An 18,565-nucleotide genomic window follows, 5' to 3' on the forward strand; every position below is an offset into this window, starting at 1 on the left:
CTGGAGCTACTCCCGTAGCAAAATCCCCGTATTGCTTAGCTCCCGCAGAAATGCAGGAGTTATCCAGTCAACTCAATGAGTTGCTCAGTAAAGGATTCATTAGACCGAGTTCCTCACCCTGGGGAGCTCCGATTCTGTTTGTCAAAAAGAAAGATGGATCCTTTCGGATGTGTATCGACTATCGTGAGCTGAACAAGTTGACCGTTAAGAACCGATATCCTCTTCCAAGAATAGACGACCTCTTTGATCAACTCCAGGGAGCCAGCTACTTTTCTAAGATAGACCTTCGATTAGGGTACCATCAGTTACGAGTCCAGGAGAATGATGTTCCCAAGACAGCTTTTAGGACTCGGTATGGACACTACGAATTCGTAGTGATGCCCTTCGGTTTAACCAATGCATCGGCTGTGTTCATGGACCTGATGAACCGGGTGTGCCATTCCTTCTTAGACAAATTCGTCATCGTGTTCATTGACGACATTCTCGTCTACTCCCGAAGTGAAGAAGACCATAAGCAACACTTGAGGCTAGTGTTGGAAACTCTTAGATCCGAAAAGCTTTACGCGAAATTTTCCAAATGTGAATTCTGGATACGGAAGGTAACTTTCCTCGGTCACGTAGTAAGCGAGGAGGGTATTCATGTAGATCCTTCCAAGATTAAAGCGATAGAGAATTGGTCGGCACCGAAAACACCCACAGAAATTCGTCAATTCTTGGGTCTCGCCGGCTACTATCGACGATCATTCAGAACTTTTCCAAAATCGCCAAACCTTTAACCACTCTAACACAGAAAAGTGTACCTTTTTGTTGGAGTGATAAACAAGAAACCGCATTCCAAACATTGAAGAAAGCCTTATGCAGCGCACCTGTCCTGTCTCTGCCCGAAGGGACAGAGGACTTCGTTGTCTACTGCGATGCGTCTAATCAAGGCTTAGGCTGTGTGCTTATGCAAAGAGGAAAGGTGATTGCCTATGCCTCTAGACAGCTGAAAGCACACGAGGTCAACTATACCACACACGACTTGGAACTAGGAGCAGTAGTCTTCGCATTGAAGATTTGGAGACATTATCTCTACGGAACCAAGTGCACAATCTTCACTGATCACAAGAGTTTGCAACACATCTTCAATCAAAAAGACTTAAACATGAGGCAACGGCGATGGGTAGAATTACTCAGTGACTATGAGTGTGAAATCCGTTACCACCCCGGCAAGGCCAATGTGGTAGCAGATGCCCTTAGCCGAAAGAATAGTGCAGGCCACAAAGTGAGGAACCAGACGATGACCATCCATTCCAACTTACCCATGCAAATCCGAGAAGCTCAATATACAGCCCTCAAACCTGAGAACGTGTCAGATGAAACCTTGAGAGGGATGGAAAAGAAACTTGAGATCAGAGGTGACAGAGTTCACTGTTTCATGAATCGAATCTGGATTCCCAAATCCAGTGGATTCAGGGAAATAGTCATGGAGGAAGCACACAGAACCAAATACTCTGTTCACCCGGGTTCGGACAAGATGTACCTGGACCTCAAGAAACAATACTGGTGGCTGAACATGAAAGCTTAGATAGCTACATTTGTGGGCAAGTGTCTGACTTGCGCCAAAGTCAAAGTCGAACATCAGAAACCTTCAGGTCTACTCCAACAACCCGAGATTCCCGAGTGGAAATGGGAGATGATTACCATGGACTTCATCACCAAACTACCCAAGTGTTCTAGTTGGTACGATACCATTTGGGTAATTGTCGATCGCTTGACAAAATCCGCTCACTTCATCCCGATCAAAGAATCATACAAGATGGAGAGACTCGCGCGAATCTACATCCAGGAGGTAGTACGTCTACACGGTGTACCTGTATCCATTATCTCTAATCGAGATAGTAGGTTTACCTCCAGATTCTGGCAATCCCTTCAGAAAGCCCTTGGAACCAAACTAGATATGAGCACGGCATATCATCCTCAAACCGATGGACAGAGTGAGAGAACAATCCAAATCCTGGAGGACATGCTTCGGGCATGTGTCATTGACTTTGGAAAGTCTTGGGATACACATCTATCCTTGATCGAGTTCTCGTACAACAACAGTTACCACACCAGCATTAGGGCTGCTCCGTTCGAGGCCCTATACGGTCGTAAGTGCAGATCCCCTCTGTGCTGGGCCGAGGTGGGGGATACACAGTTAGTCAGGAGTCGAGTCCCCGACAGTGCTCTCACTGGTCCTGAAATCATTCGCGAAACCACCGAAAAGATCATTCAAATCCGTAACCGACTGAAAGCCTCACGTGATCGTCAAAAGAGTTACGCTGATAATCGTCGGAAACCACTAGAATTCCAGGTTGGAGACAGTGTCCTGTTAAAAGTCTCGCCCTGGAAAGGCACTGTACGCTTTGGCAAGCGGGGGAAACTTAATCCGAGGTACATTGGACCCTTTGAGATCCTCTCCAGGATTGGTCCAGTTGCCTATAAACTTCATTTACCTCATGAACTCAGTAACATTCATCCTATCTTCCATGTTTCAAATCTCAAAAAGTGCCTATCCGATGAAACCCTAACAATTCCCTTAGTTGAGATCGAGATCATTGAAAACCTCAACTTTGTGGAGGAACCGATCGAAATCATGGATCGAGAAGTCAAACATACAAAACAAAGTCGCATCCCGTTAGTGAAGGTTCGCTGGAATGCCAAGCGGGGACCGGAATTCACTTGGGAACGGGAACATTCAATGAAACAGAAGTATCCACAACTCTTTTCTTATCCATGATTTTTATCTTGTCTTATGTTCTAAACTTGAATTTCGGGACGAAATTCCCTTTAACGGGGGGATAATGTAACAACCCGAAATTTCCGCATCATTTTAATGTAACTCTTTCATAATACAATTCGCGCAACCGATCGTCGTTCCGATTCCGATTTCCGATCTTCCGTTTAATTAAGTCATTATCTAGTACACATTTAAAATGACTTATTGGGTGTCTTAATACATTTAGAAATCATTTTAACACCCAACTTTAGTGATCGGAATATTTCTAGAATTTACTGTATCGGGTTATGGTAACTCAATCGGGTACGACCAAAAGCCTCGTCTAACACCGGTATTGGGTAGAATTCCACCGTGTCCAAAACTTAAACACTATATAAACGTGTTTAAGACTTCATTTGAAGCCTTTGGTCAATTTACCATCAAATACTACCCACCTCTCTCCTAATCCAAGTTTAAGGGATCCAAACTCAAAATTAAGGCTTCTAATCTCTAAGGTACCTTCCTAGCCTTAATCTATAACACATTTGGCATTCAAATTCGAGTTCAAAGCATGAATTAGGACAACATTCATGAGTTTACGGTCATGGGACCTTCATGGGCCGTAAACTCATATATAAAGGGTTTTTAAGCCCTAAAACCCTTCCTTTGCATAGTTGGACACTAGATATGACATAATGGCTTAAAGGAAAGAGCTTATAACATGTAAAACTTGGATTTAGAGGGACAAAAGTGAGTTTACGGCCAAGGATCATTCTTGGGCCGTAAACTCATGTTCAAAGGGTTTTTGAGCCAATTAACCCTTCCAAAACCTAGTTGGGACTTAGATATGAACTATGGGCTTGCTAATCTAGACTTGGAACACTTTAAACTTGATTTTTGAGCAATAAAGATGAGTTTACGGCCAAGACATGCTCTTGGGCCGTAAACTCCTCTTAAAGGGTGATTTAGTGCCTTTAAACATGTCAAAATGCTTTCAAACTCAACCAATGGCTTTGTGGTAAAATCTAGATGCATCTAAAAATGGTTTAAAGGGTTGAAACATATCAAAAGTATCATTTATGGGAGTTTACGGCCTAGGAGCATACCCTTGGCCGTAAACTCATAAAACAATGTTAATGATGCATCAAACACACCCAAATGACTTGTATGAAATTCTAGAATCACATGTGATTGTTTTAAGCATCAAAAACTATCTTTTTCAATGGTAAAGGAGAGTTTACGACCTTAGAACATACCTCTAGGCCGTAAACTCCAATAAATGTCTTAATTGATGTTCTAAATTCATAACCATGCTTAGAAAATTAGTTTGAATCACATGTAATTGCCCTAAATAGCACAAATCAACTATCCTTAGCCATGGGTGAGTTTACGGCCGTAAACTCTATGAATGTGGCCGTAAACTCATGTTTGAAATGATTTGAATCCATTCCAAGTGTTCTAAGGTGTTTAGATAATCATTTCTAGCAATCCCTAAGTCCATTTGAGCCCTTAAACCATCAAAACCACACCCACATGAGTTTACGGCCGTAAACTCATGTATGTGTGTGTTTCATAGTTGAAAACTCTCTAAAATGTTTACTCTTGGGGAGTAAACTCAAGTCCCAAGTCCCTGGTGCCATTACAAATCCGAAGATGTCACCCGGGTCACTCCGAACGCTCGTTTTGAGGTGTTTAACCTCATTGGAGTGTAATGTTCCATATGATTAGTGAATGTATCTCTAATTGTATATATATGGACATTATATCATTTTACCTAGGGTCATCGCGAGTAATCAAACCCCGAACCGACGTATAGCATTCAAAATCAACACGTTTCCGAGTCCGGTGAGTTCATACCCCTACCGTTTTTCAATGTTTTCATTGTTTTCAGGGGGGAACACAAGCAAAGTACAAGGGAATTCTTGTACTCAAAACATGTTTTCAAATGTGTGTTTCATATTCTTATGCTTTTACAACTGATAACTACAACTGATAACAGATCGAACATACAGATCACGTAACATATATTTGTGAAATAAGTCTTTAAACTAGTATGTTTTACATGTATTTCACAAATGGTTTTCCACATTTTATCAGTTAAAAGCATGACATTAAAACATTTGAACATAATACCTGTACACTGTTTTGTCCTCGGTAACACTCCCCACACTTATACGAGTGGAGGACTATCATATTATTACTAGTAAATTTGTTATTCCTGTATGATTGGAGACACGTCCTCGGAGAACACTCCACCCAGGTTACGCGAGTGGAGGACTACACCCATAACCAGAATCTCTGGTATTTAGAGAGCGTGACTTGAGTGTATAGATCTATACGGGGCTGACTACCCCACACCTAGCTGCTAGCTACAGCCGAACCGAAATGGTTCAAGGGTGACGAAAGTCATAAGTATGTGGACGACTTATTGCCACATGTGGACTACTTATTGCAACAGGTTTCAGTCTATTGTATGGTTATGGAACTCGCAATTAGGATAACAGAGATTTACTTACAGTAATAATGGATTACTTTATACATCGTTTACATCTTTTACATCTTTCACGTACTGTAGCTAACATTCAGGAAACTACGGGACTTTCCTGGGGAAAACATGGAACCTAACCACGATTACATCTTTTACATCTTTAACATCGTTTACATTAGAAACCTACATGCAGGAAAGCATGGGGCTTTCCTGGGTAACACTTACATAACTAGAAAGAGTAACAAACTGGATAACATTACATCTTTTACAATTTGTAACATACAATAAGGAAAGTATGGGACTTTCCTGGTAACATAGGATAAGTAAACAGAACAGTTTAACCAGTCAGATAACCAACTATATATTTTCACATGAGTAAACATGTTTTCAGTGTACAAACTTACTATACTTTACTTTTGTGAAACAATAACCAACTTTTAAGAAAATACGGGATTTTCTTGGTGAACATAACATTTCAGAAACAGAAAGGAAATCGATACATTTTCATAAAACAAAACCGCTTATGAACTCACCAGCTTTATGCTGATTTTCAAACTGCTTGTGTTCTCAGGTCAGCGTTAGAACAGGTACCCGAAGATCCTTTTGCTCGAAGACGGAGTACACGAAGATCGGTTTCATTTTGTTTATATATACTATGTATCACAACTGTACAAACTTTACTTTTGAAACAACTGCAAAACTTTTATTATGTAATGTAATGGTTGCTTTACTTTACTTACTATGTGCATTGGATTTGATACTCAACGTGGTAGTCAACCCCGGAAATGTATTCCGCCTTCGGTTTTCGGGGTGTGACAAAAACATTATCCGATTTGGGCTCCCAGCACAAAAACTTCCCAGGGGATCACCCATCCCTGAATTGCTCTCGTCGGGGCATGCTAAACTGTAGAGTTGTTATGAGATCTGCTGCCCTCACATCTTTAAAACTCATTGTGTAGGGAAGGTGTCCACATCCCTTATAAGGAATGCTTAGTTCTCCTTCCCAGCCAATGTAGGATAAGGTGTAACCCACCTTCAATCCCCCCCCCCCCCATTAGAGGGTTCGACGTCCTTGTCGAACACATCAGCCTGTTCGACGTCGAACCCTATAATGGGGGGTGAAGGTGGGTTGCACCTGATCCTACATCGGCTTGGAAGGAGAACTAAGCATTGCTTATAAAGGGTGTAGATACCTTACCTAACACAAAGTGTTTTAACGGTGTGAGGACAACAGATCTCATAAGAACTCTACAGTCTAGCATGCCCAGACGTGAGCAATTCAAGGATGAGTGACCCTCTGAGAAGTTTTCGTTTTGGGTGCCCAAAGCGGACAATATTATGATACGTACCAGATGGGGGATGTTACAAATGGTATCAGAGCTAAGGCATGGGTCGATGCGTTCGACATGGACGTCGAACCCTATAATGTGGGGTGAAGGTGGGTTGCACCGGATCCTACATAGGCTAGGAATGAGAACTAAGCATTCTTATAAGGATGTGGATACTTTCCCTAACATAACATATTTTAAAGATTTCAAGGCAGTAGATCTCATAAGAAATCTACAGTTAAGTGTGCCCGGTCAAGAGTAATTTAGGGATGGGTGACCCCCCTGGGAAGTTTTCGTATCGGGATCCTAAAGCATACAATATTGTGATACGTGTCATATGGGGGATGTTAGTGAGGCGTAATTGGGATTACGTTGAGCGTAGTATAAGGTCTGATTGGGAATGCGAAGCCTCACACGCTCGGCGTACAAGAGTAAGTGGGGCGTACGAGGGGAATTAAGAAACCCAAATATTTGGTATTGGACCCTATTATTGGATTAGGTGTCTAAGCCCATAACTATAATTGGTATGTACTTGACCACTGAGTAGCATGGTCCTTTTAGGTTGCCTTTAACAATGCAACTTGATAGGATGGACTTTTGAGAATAATTTATTTGTGATTTGTTAATACATTACAAGTATAATATATTAATATGAAATCATATTATTTAATTAGTATTGATCAAGAATTAATTCACTGATCAAAAGAGGCTAATTAAATATAACAGGACTGATTTGGTAAATCCATGATTCTTATAGTGTCGGCCAATGATCCATGGTTATTTGGGTGGGCTAAACCAACATGGATAGTCCATGGAGGTTAACCCATGGAGCCTAAGTAAGATGAAGAGTCATGGTACATCAGGGTTTGAATGGATGCAACCCTAACACTTGTCACACTATAAATAGACACCATTAGAGCCAAAATCGGCTACACCTATCATTCTTAGAGTTTGATATTGATTTTGAGCTAAGTAACTTATTCTCTCTAGCTCCTTTTGCACTTGGTATTTGTGACACATTAGAGGGATCACATTTGAGGTGCTAAAGCTTTTGAATGCCAAGAACTACAAGTCTTACTAAGAGGTAAGTTATCTAACTAGTTATCTTGTTCAATTGTCAAAATTGTATGCAAGTTAGGATGAATGCTTTGGAAAATCAAATTGCATGTATAATTAGAAGAACACATAGATCCAAAGCATTTAGGGTTGCATGTGCACCATAAGGTTGTTAGAGTGCTCTTAAGCCATCAATGGTATCAGAGCCTAGGAGTATCTTCTATTATACTTGATGCTTATTAATTTTCCAAGTTGAAAAAAATCGATTTTTTGGCCTTTAACTAATGAACTCGCCGAGTCCACTCAGTAACAGCAACATACCAAATCGATGAGTCAGGTTCATGCACTCGTCAAGTTGATGGTTCTGGTTGCTGGATTTTGAGTTTTTGGCCAGAATTGGATTAGGATCATTAGCACAAACTATTTTTTGAAACATGAATTCTGTTTTCTTGATATGGTAGTGATCATGCTTATCCAATTAAAAGATAATTGTCAAAATTTCAAGATTTGTATTAGTTTATATGATTAGGCTAATTTCTTGTAAATTGTTGATATGAATTATCTTGAGTTATGAGTTTAACTAGATCATAGATAAATTATTTGATTATTGTGTTCATTAAAATATTGATCTAAATGCTTTTGATGAACTCCGTAACTTGTTGTCAAGTTATGGAAAATGAAAACTCTTTTTCTTTAAAAGTTATTAAACTCATAAGTTATGGAAATGAAAAGTTTTGAAGAGTTTCAAAATTTTCCCTCAAGTTTTGGAATTTGTAAACTCACACTTATGAATACTTTAATTCCATACCCTAGAATTTTAAAAGTTTAAAATTCAACCCTTACTATTATAATATTAAAAGTTTAAAAATTATATATATGTATAAGACAAGTCAGTCTTACCGTTAGTAGGCCTCATTTACGAAGTCTGTTTATAAGGGGGGGGGGGGGTTATAAGGTTACTGCCTATAAAATGGTGGTTTAATGGGTGTCCACTCTCACCCACCGCTTCCTTGACTGGTGGAAGGTCGTTACCCGAACTGGTAGCATAGAACATTAATTCTCGTTAAAAGTATAATGATAATTATAAAGTAACTAAATTTTTTATTAAATTCCCAATGTTAGTTAATTTAGGTGTAATATCCTGAAAATATAGTCAAAAAAATTCTTTTTAATTTAATACAAAACCATAGTCATCAAACAATCATATAAACATCATAAACAATGTATCTCAAAAGTATCATAACATCGATTAAATATATTAGAGTCTAAACATCCCAGGCTAAACAAATGGTGTGTACACTACAATCTTCGCGAGCTCCTCTTTTGAAAACTGAGTACCTGAAACTAAAACTAAAACCTATAAACACGAAGCTTAGTGAGTCTCCCCAAGCTACCACATACCATACAATAACACATATAACACATAATGGGCCTTGCCCACTGCATCGGGCCCCACCCGACACCAGACCGAAGTCTAGAATAAACTAAACATAACAAAAACATGAACATATAACATAATCACATATACTACATCAGGCTTGCCCGACATCGGACCGAAGTCCGGAACATATACCACATATCATACACATGCATGAATTACAAAGATATCAAGCATACGCACTACTTCTTTGGACCACCCCGACATTGGATAGAAGTTCGAAACTACTATCATCTAAATGGGTCGTCATTGTGGCCGTAGACCCGTTCCTACTGGAAGGAAACTCACCTCATAAGACTGACTGCTGAAAACCCGAGTGAGAAATCCTTGACTGCTGTTTCGGCTGCTCTGCGGCTATCATGAACAAATAAACACTTAGTCATAAATAAGGATTATTTTATGGGTAAAATGACTATTTTACCCCTTCTAATCCAATTTGGGCCATGACCCAGGCCCAATCCTTTCTAGTCCTTCTAAACTCACTAAGGCCCATTAAAGTCCTCCAATGGCCTAATTTTGTAAATTGGGCCTAACTCCTAAAATGGGCTTTCCACCCAAACCCAAACTAGCCCTTTGGCCCTTAATTGTCTCCTGGTGGCCCATCACGGATCAACATATGCTAACCCAAAGCCTATCCCCATACCAAGGCCCAATAAAACAAAGTCCACAGTCTGAGTGTATGCTGAGCGTACTCTTCTATACGTTGCGCGTACATCTTGCATGGCTTGTACGGTGCGCGTACTAGCGTGTACGCCAATGTACTCCCCCGATAAGCCATATTCTTCAAAACTTCATAATCCGTTAAGACACAACTTCCAAACTTCAGATATGAGTCTAACAATCCTTCTTAACCCATAAAGTTGATCACTTGGTGGCTTGCACCCTATCAAATGAGATCAAACTTGGAAAAATAGCAACTATCTTCATGGAAATGGCTAGATATCTTGCATGGATGCAAATGGGCCTTAAAGATTGCAACTTTACTGCTCAAGGGACTCAAATAACTTCATGGGTGGCAACCCAAAGTCTAGAAACAGATTTGTACCATAAAAAATCCATTCTTGAAACCAAAAAGGGACAATATCCATGAGAACCCAGATCTATGATGTAGAAGCACCAAGATGAGAACTTTATACCTTCAATAGGCTGGAAATGATGTAAAACCTATGGATCTACAAGCTCTTTTCAATCTCTTGTTTCTTCTCTAAACACATTCTTCTTCAAAAACTCCAAAATACTCCTCTAAGGGCATCTCCAACCCACCCCCATACTCCATTTCTTCCCTTATTTCTCCCCCCCATTCTTCTCCAACCCTACCCCATTTCCACCTCCATTTTTGGAGATATGAATAGTATTCCCCCATATATGGGGGGAATACTATTCATATCTCCAAAAATGGAGGTGAAGTTTGGCTATCAATTTTAGTCCCTCTCATTTTTATTTTATACATTTTTATTTTATTTTATCTAATAATTATAATTTAAATGCAATATTTAATATTTATAATATCATGTTGTATACTAATTTATATTAATTAATCATAAATATAGAGTTTAATTAGTAGAGGGGTGTATTTGACAATATATATAAGTTATAAAAATGGAATATTCCAAAAATATACTTTTTGGGGTAAAAAATGGGGTAGAGAATGGAGTAGGGGTGGAGATGAAACATTGTTTATTCCATTTTTTACTCCATTTATGGGAGAAAAAATGGAGATGGGTTGGACCCTAATATAGGGTTCAAGTCTGATTGGCGTACGCTTAGGGTACATATGGTACGTCGAGCGTACCCCGAAGAACATTCGTGACCATCCTGGTCAGTACGCCCAACGTACTCCAAAAGTACGCCCATCGTGCTCCCTTTTTCACTAGTACCCCCAACATACTCTCTGTGTACGACCAGCATACTCGGCTAAGCCTGAAACCAATAAACTTCCGAAGGCCATAACTTCATTATTATAAATCTGTTTTCGACGATCCTTATATACCCGAAAAGGTAACGAGAAGCCCTACACTTCTATCAACTCGTATCTTCCTTAAGAATTTACGAACAAAATTCCATTTTCCATGAAAGCCCAAACTTACACTTTACCGAAATACCCCTAGGCTCGAAAACACAAACCGAACATCCAGATCGCTTCTAATACATCACTCGCACCCAAAATGGCCTAGATCTCACTCTTTTCAAAAGCTATAATCCTTATGATGACCGACCTTCAGGGCACAGCCTCATACTAGGAGTCAATTTAGAACATGGCGTTACATTAGGGAAAATGTGAAATTGATGCTAATCCATGAAACTGCACTTTGCACCTTGCCAAGCTGTTAATGGAGTGTGTGTGGTTAACCGACACATTAACTTGGACTAGTAAGGTTGGAAAAGGGTAGCTTGATGTTTTTCACAGAGTAATGGAGCGTGTGTGGTTAACCGACACATTGATTAGGTGATAAATGGCACCGACTGTACCAAGCACATTTGCATGGTTATTCACCTTGTTTGTGATCCTCAGTATCCCAGTGACAAACTTGAAGAGCATAATCGAGATTTAAACATGCCATTAAAAAGTTCAATGAATCTCAAAGGAATCTAGGAATTTCAATCCAATTAAAACTTAATAATCAATTTCGTTTTTCATGGTTGAAATTGGTAAATCATTATTTACCTACCTTCAAATATTTTGCAATTGGATTACGGCATCCCTCTTCCAAATTGTAAAATATTGTGTTAGGTCCTAGCCTTAAAATTTCATTTGGGTGTAATATTAAGGACTCTTATCTAATCTAAACTTTGTCTTTCTTTTTTAGAAGTCTTCTAACACTGCTTTTGGCTCAAACCCTATTGGCTCTTTCTCCCTAATGAACTTGTGTGGGAGAGTTATCTTTAATGGTTCCAACTTGAATGATTAGATCAGGAACATCATGATGGTTACTCGTTACGAGGACAAGGAATATGTCCTTGACAAAGAGCTTAAGGAAATTGATGAGTCATCTGCTACTCTGAGGAGATCACTGAGTTTAGGACTCATGAGAAGGATGCCACCAAGGTGTCTTGTATCATGTTGGCCACTATGACAATTGAACTCCAAAATTCCTATGAGGACTTATACCCTTTTGACATGCAACAAGACCTGATGGAAGTATACCATCTGAGTGCTCGTCAAGAGAGGTATGAAATCATCGCCTCCATGATAACAACAAAGATGAAGGATGGAGAACCGATCACGGACCACTTGCTGAAAGTGCTAAGGTTTGTGGACCGCTTGCTGAAGCTAAATGTGAACTTCGATGAAGAGTTGGTCATAGATAGCACTCTACACTCTTTACCTCCATGTTATGATCAGTTCTGAATGACCTATCATATGAACAAGGAGGAGGTCACTCTTAGTAAGCTTCAAGGCCTTATGAGGACTGTTGAAAGTAGTCTCAAATGTAAATCTGTTGTTTCTACTCCTAATGCTACTACCTCTATCTTGGCATTTGGACATAGGAAAGGGAAAAATAGGAAGGCTCCTTCTAAGAGCCGCAAGGGAAAGTCTCTTAATGGATCCTCTTCAAGTGGAACCAAAGGTGGTTCTGCTGCTCCCTTCACCATTCCTAAGGAAGCAGAGTGTTTCTATTGTCACGAAAAGAGGCACTAGAAGTGAAGCTACCCCAAATACTTTCAGGATGTCAAAGATGGGAAGGTTTAAGGACACCCATGTAGGTATTTATACTATTCTATCTAATAACTCATCACATTCTTGTTCTTGGGTCCTTGATATAGGTTGTGGATTTCACATTTGTTCTGATTTGCAGGGACTAAAAAGAAGTAAGGATGTGGAGCACGGGAAGATGAACTTGATCATGGGGAATTGGAATGTATCACCTATCACCAAGATTGGAGTTTATTCTTTATTGCTTAGTAGTGGGTTAGAATTAGATTTGAATAATTGTTGCTACTCGTCTGATATGGCGAGAAATATTATTTCCTTTCATGGTTTTTATAAACAAGGTTTTAGTTTTTCATTTGATAATGAAATTGGTGCTATTAATGATTTTTATAATGGTATTTTTTATTTTAAAGAATTGACTTGTAATGGTGTATATGAAACTGTGATGGTTGTAGACAACTTAGGGAATAATGTGTTGCACATTGACTCTTCCAATAGTTTGGATAAGGCATGCTTGTGGCATTGTCGTCTTGGACATGTTAGAAAGAAGCTCATAGGCCAACTCCAAAAGGCTGGAGTTTTGGAGTCATTCGAATTAAGGTAGGATGAAACTTGTGAATCTTGTTTACTTGGAAAGATGACCAAGTCACCCTTCACTGGTATGTGTTAAAGGGGTGAAAGTTTGTTGGATCTCATACACACCGATGTGTGTGGACCCTTCAGAACCGCCAGAAGGGATGCTAACTGCTTCTATGTGACTTTTATTGATGATTACAACATATATGACTATATCTACTTAATCTAACATAAGTCAAAGACCTTTGAAAGGTTCAAAGAGTTTAAACAAGAAGTGGAGAATCAGCTGCAGGAAGATAAAGATGCTCTGATCCAATCGGGGTGCTGAGTATCTTATTATCAAGTTCCAAGACTATCTTAAGGAATGTGGGATTGTTTCATAATTGATGCCACCTAGGACACCACAACTTAATGGTATGGCTGAGAGGCGCAATCAAACCTTGTTGGACATGGTTTTTTCCATGATGAGTCGAGCTTCATTACCTATCTCATTCTGGGGGTATGCCTTTGAAACTTCCGCCCATATCCTTAATCGTGTCCCAACTAAGAAGGTTGCCAAAACACCTAACGAGATATGGACATGGAAGGTTCTCTCGTTAGCACACATCAAGGTTTGGGGTTGTGAGGCTTTCATGAGATGCGAGACTCATGACAAGCTCGAAACTTGTAGTGAGCGGTGTATTTTCATCGGTTACCCACAAAAATTATTTGCATATCTCTTCCATAGATCGAGTGACAATATAGTCTTCGTTGCGAGGAGAGGAGTCTTTCGCGATCGAGAACTCATAGGGCAAGGAGACATTAGGAGGCAAATTTGTTGGATTAGATGTCTAAGCCCATAACTATTATTGGTATGTACTCGACCCGAGAGTAGCATGGATCATTTAGGTTTCATAACACCAGGACAATTTGTTAGGATGGAGTCTTGAGAAAAGGTTATATATGATTTATTAATATATTATAAGTTCTGATATATTAGTATGAAATCATATGTTTTAATTATTATTGATCAATAATTAATTTGGAATTAATTTAGTGATCAAAAGAGATTAATTAAATCTATGTGGACTAATTAGGGTAATTATTTATATTTATATGTGTTGGGCTTATGATACATGTTCGAGTAGGTTTATGTATGGATACATAAAGAGTTGGGCCACATGAACCTTGGATCATAAAACCATGGGTATGGATTTGGTTTATACCCATGACCCTTGGAATCCTACATATAAATATGTGCTCTATAGCTAAAAAAACGCCTGCACTTGTAGTTATTGGAGTTTTTGGAAATGTTTTTGGTGCATGGAGATTCTCTCTCAAGAGCCACCTTTGTTCTATGTGAGTTGTGAGCCATTTGATGCATTCATACTTTTGGTGTTAAGCTCTTAAGGTCAAATACAACAAGGTTTCAAGCTACATAAAAGGTATGTCACCGTAACTAGTATTTCATATTATTTATGTCAACTGCATGCTAGTTATAGGCTTGATGCTTTAGAAATACAATTACATGTATAATTAGAGAAAACATAGATCCAAGGCATTTAGGGTTGTATGTTCACCATAGGATGTTGTAGTATACAAAAGCCAAAAAAATTGACCTTGAGGAGCTTCAAGAGTCAAGCGGTGAAAGAACCTCAAACTGTAACATCAGAAATTTCAAGTATGTTATCATATGGCTGAATTCTTGAGGTTTATGGAGTGACTCAATAAGTTTGGAGTCCAACTCGCCGAGTAGGGTCGAGTAGCCTTGTGGGATCTAATGAATGGACTCGATGATTCGGGAGACAGACTCGCCGAGTTGGTTCTGGGCAGAGAAACCCTATTTTCCCAGTGTTGGGACCTATATAAGGGAACTTATGCCCCCATTTCCGCCTCATCAGTTATCCTACACCCCTGGGAGCAAACCCTAATTGGTATAGCTTGAGAGTGAGAGAGAAGCTCATATTGTGGTTCTTGTGCATCAGTTGAGGAAGAGGATGAGGTTATCAAATAAGGAGCTAGAGGTGAGGCTGTTGGATCCAGTGTTTTCTTATCCAAAGCTTCTGAGGAAGGTATGAAGTCTTCAACTTTCGTCTTATTTTGGATAGATCTCATATCTATGGAGTTTTAGGGATTTTTTGCCATCTTTTGTTTGGGTTTTTGAGTAGCATGAGTTATCAAAGAGTCTAGACCTTAGATATGGACCTTGTGAGGTCCTTAGATTCTAGGTGTCCCAGCTTTATTCATCCATAGGAGGCTTTTTGGGCTTAATCACTCATGAAGGACATGTATTAGCATTTTGGAGCAATAGTATCATGCATGAACGTAAAGATCGAAGCTTTACGTTCTTATTGAGCCTTGAGATGACAGATCTAGTGTTTGGAGTGATAGATCTGTTTGAAATCATCTGAATGAGGAATCAGATTGAAGGGAGTCGCCGAGTCCATGGCATGACTCAATGAGTTGGTGAGGGTTTTTCCCGATGATCTTGATCGTGCGATAACTCGGTGAGTTAGGGGTCAACTCAACGAGTTGAGCTGGACTTTCTGAGACTTCTGAGGGAACGAGGGAACTCAACAAGTCGCAGGAGTGCACTCGGCGAGTTGGGTCAAATATGGACTGATTGACCCAAGTTTGAATTATGTTGACTTTAGGGTTTGGTCTACGTGAGTATTTGAGACCATTGGGGGGGGGGGGGGGGGGGTAAATGCTCTTTTACCTAATTCGAGAGTTAGAAAGAGAGGAGTAGCATTTGGTTATTTAGAGTCGAGAATCGATTATTTATTGAGATAACTACCCTATGTGTTAGGCGGTGGCTAGATCGAGATTCAAGTGCGAGGATGCTTGCTTGCTGTCGAGGTGGGTCTTCTCAATGTACTTTACCTAGAGTGGTAAATTTGTGTGACCGGAGGGTCTTATGTGTTTATTTGAGCTATGCGATATTATGCATATTGTCTGTGTGATATATATGCTATATTATGTATTGCTGAGACCAGAATAGAGGGTGCAACGAGTCATGAGACTGGAAGGTTCTCAGTGAGACCGGATCGGAGGGTCCAACGAGCAATGACACCAGAGGGTCCTCATAGAGACTGGACCAGAGAGTCCAACGAGCCATGGGACTGGAGGGTCCCACTGAGACACATTGACCGAAGGGTCTTACAGAGCTATAGCCTCGAGTGGCTAATTATTTTGTGCGTGGTATTTTGGGGATCTCACTAAACTTCATGCTTACTGTGTTATGTGTTATTTGTTTTAGGTCCTTCCGAGGATCGCTGGAAGGCATCGACTTGATTGTACACACAAATCTAAGTTGGAGTTATATTTATTTTGGATCCTGGATTTGTGACAAACCATTTTTGAAAAATGTACTCATATTTGATACTTGAGGTTTTTGGTGAAATGTGATATGTGTTTTATTGTCTTTGGAAAATGGAAAATCTTGGTTTGAAAATTTACGATGTTAGAAGTTGGAATCATAGCCTTAGTTTGAGGGATTCGGATGCACCTTCGGGTATGTTTGGACTCAAACTGAGGATTTGAATTTTATTTTCAAAAGAAACAATTTTTCTAAAACGATCAAGAGTTTCCAAGAGAAAACGAAAACGAGCAGTGTGTACAATCAGCCAGAGCCCAAACAGTGATTTCCCAAAATACCCTCATTTTGTGTTATGAGATACTATTTATACATGCTAGAGGATAGGCTAGGTATTTCATATTTTTGAGCTAGAGTTGCCTGATTTGTGATGCCTTAGCATAGGAGTTATTGCTATCTGTTATGTGCCTTGAGTATATGTTGGGAAGAGTATCTAGCATGAATATTTTAGAAATGGTGCTTTGAGTAGAGGAGTAATCTAGGAGAGATACCAAAATGAGCATTGGAGGAGCTTACTGAGAGAGTAGTAAGATACCCGCATGGGGTAAAGTTGCTTGAGTTCGGTGACACCTTTTGAGTACGAGTAGAGCAAATAAAGTGGTAACCTAGAGTGGTTTTACGTGTTGGTGGAGATTATTCTATGCCCGAATGCTGCTTGCTTAGTTCTTTGCAGAACTCTCAATGATGAGATTCAGCTACTGAGTGAACATGACGATATTCAGGAGGTAGATGGTTGACATCATAAGGATTTCATTAGTAGCTGATGGTAGGGAAGTGTGAGAACCTAGGAAGAGCCTAGGGAGTGAGTTTAGTCAGATGAGTACACCGATAGAGGAAAGTATTCGCTGGGGAGCAACAAGGTTTAACGGGATTGGTGATCAAGAAAGTTCAGCAGCTGCTTAGGAAATCTAGGATGATTCATGTGGAAAGTATGGGTAGATGCGGCAGGTAGTATGGGTCTGTATTACTAAAAGCAGAGGACACATACTCGAAACAGGGAGAATTCCAGAGGTTCTAAGTAGCATATTGAGAGGAGATAACATATTTTGACTACCATGACTCGCGTCGGTTAGCGCTTATGTAACGCCCCGTTTATTTAAATAAATTAATAAATGTAAGTCCCGGACTGATTTGCGAAATTTTTTAGATGTAGAGGGTTAAAAGTGCAAGTTCCTGATTAGTTTTGTAAGTATTTATGAAGGCATTGACTAAATGGTAATTTATGGGACTTAATTTGAAGAGATTTTGGAGGATTAGGGCCTAAATGGTAACATATAGAGTTGAATTGTAAAGATTTTACATGGCATGGGTTAGAAAGGTAAAATGTTGATCTATTTCGAATTAAATTGGAGCTGAAGGGACCAGAGTTGGAATTATGCGAAAGATTTAAAGTGGTCGGGGATATAACCCGCCACCCTCACCATGTCAAACCCTAAACGTAAAATGTTCCATCCACCATGAGTGTTGTAGCCGCCACCACCTTGCGACTCCCTAGTTGCCATCTTCCTTCTCCTCATTCTCTTCCCGATCCAACCAGGTCGCTATTTCCTACCGGCGAGGCTGTGTGCGACAAGGACCACCGCGACCGGATTTTAGAGCTGTAAATTGCTTGTGCGGGGCTGTGAGGAGTTAGACGAGCGAAGCTGCTGCCGCCACTCCGTTGTAGCGCTACTGTCCAGCCGCTTCTATTCTACTGTTTCATCGCTACCGGCGCTGCCTTGTTTCGCGGCGGTTTCTTCTTAGTCACGACCACCATCGCTGTTTTGCTCGGTTCGACTACTCAGGTCGGTGCTCCAGCCACTGCAACCATCGACATCTCGTGCCGCTGCCGTATCTCCCGACCGTTATGGCTATCATAGCCAAAAACCTTGCTGCCTTCGTCTTTGCATGCCACCAGGTGGGCTGTGATTATGTTTGTGACGTGTGAGGGAT

This window comes from Lactuca saligna, chromosome 3 (genome assembly GCF_052625555.1).
Source record: "Lactuca saligna cultivar CGN05327 chromosome 3, ASM5262555v1, whole genome shotgun sequence".
Lineage (NCBI taxonomy): Eukaryota > Viridiplantae > Streptophyta > Magnoliopsida > Asterales > Asteraceae > Lactuca > Lactuca saligna.